Genomic DNA, 7,074 nt, shown 5'->3' with positions numbered 1-7,074 from the left:
GTGATTTGACTTGGGATATCTAAATATATCTAATTATTGCAGGTTTGTCCTAATCACAAAGGTGAGGCCTTGTTTGTTATTACCTTTGTCTCCATCTAGTGGTGTCTTCAAAGCTGACACAAGTTATATCCATTGTGTTTATTACTGACTAATCATAGTCACACACACACACACACACACACACACACACACACACACACACACACACACACACACACACACAATGACCTACTAAGACAATGTCACACCCAGCCACTGCCCTCTTGTCTTCTGTATTCATCTGTCCCCAAATGGTAATAGAAAGATCACGTCCATTAATTACCTATTTGAATTAATCATGAAAACCTGAGACCACTGAATAATATTACTCAATAAGCCATCCACAATAGCTCTTGGCTTGGGAGTTGTTTTGCGACAAACTAACGTTTGTTCCCAGTGGGTGATCCTGAAAAAGACACAAAGGTTGATTTTAATGTGTGTAATAAAATATTCTAGGATCAAATTTTTACAAGCCTATCAGGTTTTGGCGTTATGGGTGGGGTTGGTACAGGACAATAGAGCAGGTTAGAGCCACAACGACTGGTGTTAGTTTGGACTTCAGCACAGCAGAGAATTCTTGGAGAAGATTTGGCTCCTCTGCGTTTGTGTGGCACTGGCTTTCATTTCTACTTCTGCTCATGTCTCCTCCAGGTAATGAACCTTGAATTTGAGCTGATTGAAATGAGACATTTCTGATTTGAAATATTTTTCCATGTCTGTAAATTGAATCTCTAAGGATGACAGAGTTTGAACAGATTTCTCGGTCAGGTAGTCTAGTCATTTATTATAGGTACTCATTTCTGATAGTCATAACTCATAGGAGCCAAGAAGCAAACATGTTTGAATTGTTTCAATTGCAATCAGTTTTTTTCTATTTTGACATTTTACTGATAGCTTGAACACTGTGTGTGTATATCCCTGCTGAGGTAGAAGTGTCTCCTCTCTCGCTCTTTATCTTTCTCTTTCCCAGTATGAGTGCTACGTACCTGATCTCAGCCCCCAGTGTGTTGCGTCCGGGGACCCCTACCTCCCTGGCTGTCACCATCCTCACGAACGACCCAGTCAGGGTCACAGCAGAGCTGACCAACGGCAACACCAGCCTGGCCCAGGCAGAGAGTTCTTTCAGAGGTGGTGACATTGACTTATATTGCTCTCTTTAACATCTTACAAAGTTATCTTGAACGTTTTCTTTGTTAAGCAACTTAAACATGGTTGCTGTTTTTTTCAAAGGCGTGTTCTGGATCTTCCTCCTGTGAGTTTTTTCTGTAGTAATATATTGAGGTAATATCTGGAAAAGGACCATTGATGACAAAGTATACATGTTAGGCCAAGTATGACATTCATTTAGGTTATTACTAAGTTATTACAGCCTAATTACACAGAAATAAGATGGACTCAATGACGCATGATACTTAGTTTATTTTCAATTTCCCACATGTTCTGAAGCCATCTTTACACTTTTCAACACGTGAGTGTAAATATCTATAGGCTTGGACCTCTTGTCATTGACTTCCAGGTGACGTCCGTGGGTCAGGTGGTGGCTGCAGGGACAGCAACCGCTCCCTCCTTCTCTCGAACCCCTGCAGTGTCCTGGTCACCAGAGGCCTGTATCTCTGTGTACTGTGTACTACCTGATGGAGAGGTCATCAGTGACCTGCACATCTTCATCAAGCCCCATGTAGTCCTGCAAAACAAGGTAACTAACTCGTATCACTAATAATGCTAATCTTTCTTATTTATGAAATTACTGAGTGCATACAGTGATAGTATACTTAATGAATTATTGCAGTGTGATGAAATGTGTTCTGTTCTCCAGGTATCTCTGAGCTGGAGCCATGCCAAGGCAAGGCCAGGTGATGAGGTGTTACTCAGTCAGTGTGCTTGAACCTGGCTCTCTGGTCAGAATAATGGTGGTGGCGTGGAGGACAAAGAAACTGTACTGTACATCTAGATACACCCTGCCACATGAAATATAGTCTACTGTAAACAACGCCTAAGATGTACCACTGTACTGTCTTTATTGTCTGTAAAGCAATCTGACATTTATTCTGTGAAATTCATACTTCTGTGAAGCATTTGAAGGTCAATCGGACAAAGAGGAGGTTTCAGATAATGCCAGCAATAGTTTTATTTATCTTTGTGGGCTAACCCTTTTGATTAAAATGGCTGCAATCACAATGAGCTCTTCAAGTGGTTCATTTCGTGATTGTAACAGTTTTGGGTCATCAGCTCAGCAGTCAGGCTCTGTCTGTATCAATGGCGACGTGGTGAACATCTGCGGCATCAGAACTGGCCCAACCGGCTGTAATGTAGCTAGTTGTATTGTTGTGGGGTTGTTTTGTTGTTTCAAAGAGGTAGTGGTAGCTCTAGTGTTGTGGGTGGGGGTGTGCTCAGGTGCTGGCGGAGATAATTCTTCACCACAGTGGAATGACTGGAGGGAAAGACTTCCCACTCTCCATTTTCACGGTACTGATGCCGCACATTGTGTCTTGCTGAATAGACTACACTGAGCCTGGAATAACCCTAGGTCTCACCTCACTGTGTTCCTGGGTTGATGTTACGTTACATCATGACTGTGACCTGACCCACTTCTTCATAGATGATATTTGATTCATTTTGGCTATGATACAAGTGTTGTATTACTATTGTATTAATATTGACTTTTGAACACAATGCAGATACAATTCCATAATGCTAAACACAAATAGGCCTAAAGTGTTTGTATACAATGTTGCGAAAACATTTGCTTTTTGCTTTTCAAATCTTAGGCTTGCAACCTTGTGGTATTAACATATACCAGTTTACATAAAACAGACTGAATTGGGTATGAAAACAATTACACACACCACCATGCTTGGATAAATTAAAATGTAAACAAAACTCTTGAACAAGCACATATATTGTGAGATCTTCTTTCTGTTATGAAATTAAGGGGTCCCTCTTGTGGAGATGTGGCATACTACATAAAGACTAAATTTAGGGGCAGTTTAGCAGATACAGATTAAGCCGAGTCTGAGACTAAATTGCACTTTTAAAATGGACTGACTGAAATTGCATTTCTCAGACATGGTTTAAAATAGTCTCAAACTTGCCCTAGTCTAGATTGAAAAAGTATGCTTTCCAGAAGGACGATTAGAGTTAATTTAGATCTAAGTGAAGGCTTAAATTAAACCTGGCCAGAGGCAGGTGTAACTTCAGATTAATTGGTGTTGGCCCCCAGGTTGACCTTGGCAATGGAGGAAAATTGATTACCTGGACTATTTCAGTGATGATCAAAGAGCACCACCAAGGCCAGAAAGAAGGGCGATTTATAGGCAGGAGTAACCCACTGAATGATTTTGATTAAATCAATTTCTGTATGTTCAATTTCTTCATATGTACAAAGAAAATGCAGCTGACAATAGTTTGCTTGAGCCAAGGCTTTTATCTGACTCTCTTCGGGGAAGGCCCAACACTCCTTCTCTAAAAGTACTGATCACCTTGAGGTTTTTGGCATCTGAAACCTTCCATCGTGAGCAGAAGATTTGTGTGGTGTAAGTGAACCAACTGTATGCAGAATAGTCCACAGTCTGCAATACTATATGTGAACTGAAAGACAATTACATCAAGTTCCCTGATGCTTCTGCCCAAGCCAACTACAAGGTAGAGTTAGCGTTAGGGTCCTGAGCAACAACGGGACAGCCAAGCTCATATCCGCAGCAGAGGTGTAGTGGAGCGTATGTTTGGTGTATGGAAGAGTCATTTCCAGTGTCTCAAACACATTGCGCTTTCAACCAAGAAGATGCTGCATTGTCATAATTGCAACAGAAGTGTTTCCCAATTACCTCAAACAGCATGGCTGCCCAGATCCTCGCATTGAATATGAGGATGACCCAGATGTTCCCATGGTTGAGACAGACAATGACATAAATGTACAAGCCTGCAGATATGCTTTTGCTATGCAGCACTTCTCACAAAGATAGCTCAAGTGATTGAAGCAAACAATAGCCATAATTCACAAATTGAAATATCGGCACCGTGAACTGGTGCTGGTTCGAGAAGAACATTGGTACTGCTGCTGCTTCATGTTTCCTCCTTTATAGCTCATGAAATTCCATGGCCAGTTTTTCATGCATGCTCAGCCTCTTTGTCTTTGTCCTCCGGTCCGGGTTAGTGACACAATCTTCACTCCTGGCTGCTGCAGATGTAGTGGGCTGACCTTCATCCTGTTAAGACAAGGCCCCTCCTAAAAATGATTACATTGTTGCATTAGAGAACATTATTTCTTCAAGAGTTGAGTTCATTATTATGGGAGTGCAAGAGATGACTGACAACATTCCATATTCCCTGCAGTTTGGGGATGGGACATGTTGAATGAATGTGTCCTACCAAATGAGGTATGGAACGGTTCCCTATCTGAACTGTCCAATTTGTCATCATCGGGGATACCTTCCAGGGGTTGCTGGCTATCAATGATCCCGGTCAACAAGTCCCCGAGCTCATCTGTCTCTGGTCTTACCAATCTTGAAACACTCCCTATGAGCAACAGCATTTGTCTTTTAAGTAGATTTTTTTTTTTTTTGACAGGACCTTAGAAAAACAAGAAGATATAGAAATGATATTAGTAATTATGTATGATATTGTTTGTGTTTACATTTCTGTCACACAAATACATTTCGGCCAAACTGTGTTGTTACACAAGAAAAATAACATTTCAAAGTGACTCTGATTTGTAAAAGTGAGCCAACAATAAATCCAGTATCTGACTTGAAGTTGTTGTAGCGTCCTTTTTGTTTACTTTCTCATTTGAGGTGAATTCATTACAAATGGTAGTAGAGGCATTTGTTTGTTTTTGATAATTGGGTGATTTGACACAATTCTTTTTTTTCGAAAGTCACTGAAATTCTTTATACATTTTATTTTACCGCCGTCCATTGTTTGGTTTAGATGACTTGCTCCAATTCCATTAGTGTCCCATCCCTGGTTTTTGAAGCATCCTCAGGTCAACACCAAATGCACATCTTTAATCTAATCAGACTCCCTAGTCGAGAACTAATTAATCTGAAGTTAAGCAACATCTCAGTAAGCAATTTTTAAAATCTGGATTCATTTAATTAGAATGTGCCTAGTCCTGACTTAAATGAAACTCTGTGACAGAGGCTTACATAGTTCTGATTGCCTGTTGTTTATCAGATCATGAAGAGGAGGTGCTGATGAGAGAGGAGCACTTGGAGTGGAGGCCCTCCATGGGACATGATTTCTCTGAGACTTGGCTGTAACATCAGGTGAACTTTAGGAGAAGCACAAAAACAGTTTAGGCTGGAAAACACTTGAGGATACAGTCTACTTTCTCCACTATTGAAAACGTCAGGGTTCTTGGGATTTAATGTTGAAGTACTCTATTCCCTCATGTCTGTATCAGTGAGTCAACAACAACTAGTCTCTGTGTGGTGTTCCAGACAGCATAACCTCCTGGAGCGCTATGGTGTTTGTGTTGTCAGATAACCTGGGCTTGGGCCTCTCCTTCAAACCGCAGAAGGTATGTGTAGACCTATCCACTGCCACCACAGTTACAAAGTCTGCACAGCTACTGTATGGCTCTGTGATTATACTACATCTCAATGGGATTACCATAAATTAACACAACTTTGAATTTATTTACAAATGATGGTGGAAAATAAGTATTTGGTCACCTACAAACAAGCAAGATTTCTGGCTCTCACAGACCTGTAACTTCTTCTTTAAGAGGCTCCTCTGTCCTCCACTCGTTACCTGTATTAATGGCACCTGTTTGAACTTGTTATCAGTATAAAAGACACCTGTCCACAACCTCAAACAGTCACACTCCAAACTCCACTATGGCCAAGACCAAAGAGCTGTCAAAGGACACCAGAAACAAAATTGTAGACCTGCACCAGGCTGGGAAGACTGAATCTGCAATAGGTAAGCAGCTTGGTTTGAAGAAATCAACTGCGGGAGCAATTATTAGGAAATGGAAGACATACAAGACCACTGATAATCTCCCTCGATCTGGGGCTCCACGCAAGATCTCACCCTGTGGGGTCAAAATGATCACAAGAACGGTGAGCAAAAATCCCAGAACCACACGGGGGGACCTAGTGAATGACCTGCAGAGAGCTGGGACCAAAGTAACAAAGCCTACCATCAGTAACACACTACGCCGCCAGGGACTCAAATCCTGCAGTGCCAGACGTGTCCCCCTGCTTAAGCCAGTACATGTCCAGGCCCGTCTGAAGTTTGCTAGAGTGCATTTGGATGATCCAGAAGAGGATTGGGAGAATGTCATATGGTCAGATGAAACCAAAATATAACTTTTTGGTAAAAACTCAACTCGTCGTGTTTGGAGGACAAAGAATGCTGAGTTGCATCCAAAGAACACCATACCTACTGTGAAGCATGGGGGTGGAAACATCATGCTTTGGGGCTGTTTTTCTGCAAAGAGACCAGGAAGACTGATCCGTGTAAAGGAAAGAATGAATGGGGCCATGTATCGTGAGATTTTGAGTGAAAACCTCCTTCCATCAGCAAGGGCATTGAAGATTAAACGTGGCTGGGTCTTTCAGCATGACAATGATCCCAAACACACCGCCCGGGCAACGAAGGAGTGGCTTCGTAAGAAGCATTTCAAGGTCCAGGAGTGGCCTAGCCAGTCTCCAGATCTCAACCCCATAGAAAATCTTTGGAGGGAGTTGAAAGTCTGTGTTGCCCAGCGACAGCCCCAAAACATCACTGCTCTAGAGGAGATCTGCATGGAGGAATGGGCCAAAATACCAGCAACAGTGTGTGAAAACCTTGTGAAGACTTACAGAAAACGTTTGACCTGTGTCATTGCCAACAAAGGGTATATAACAAAGTATTGAGAAACTTTTGTTATTGACCAAATACTTATTTTCCACCATAATTTGCAAATAAATTCATAAAAAATCCTACAATGTCATTTTCTGGATTTTTTTCTCTCTCATTTTGTCTGTCATAGTTGACGTGTACCTATGATGAAAATTACAGGCCTCTCTCATCTTTTTAAGTGGGAGAACT

This window comes from Coregonus lavaretus (assembly GCF_964263955.1).
Source record: "Coregonus lavaretus genome assembly, chromosome: 27".
NCBI classification, from domain to species: Eukaryota; Metazoa; Chordata; class Actinopteri; order Salmoniformes; family Salmonidae; genus Coregonus; species Coregonus lavaretus.
This window is presented reverse-complemented; position numbering follows the sequence as displayed.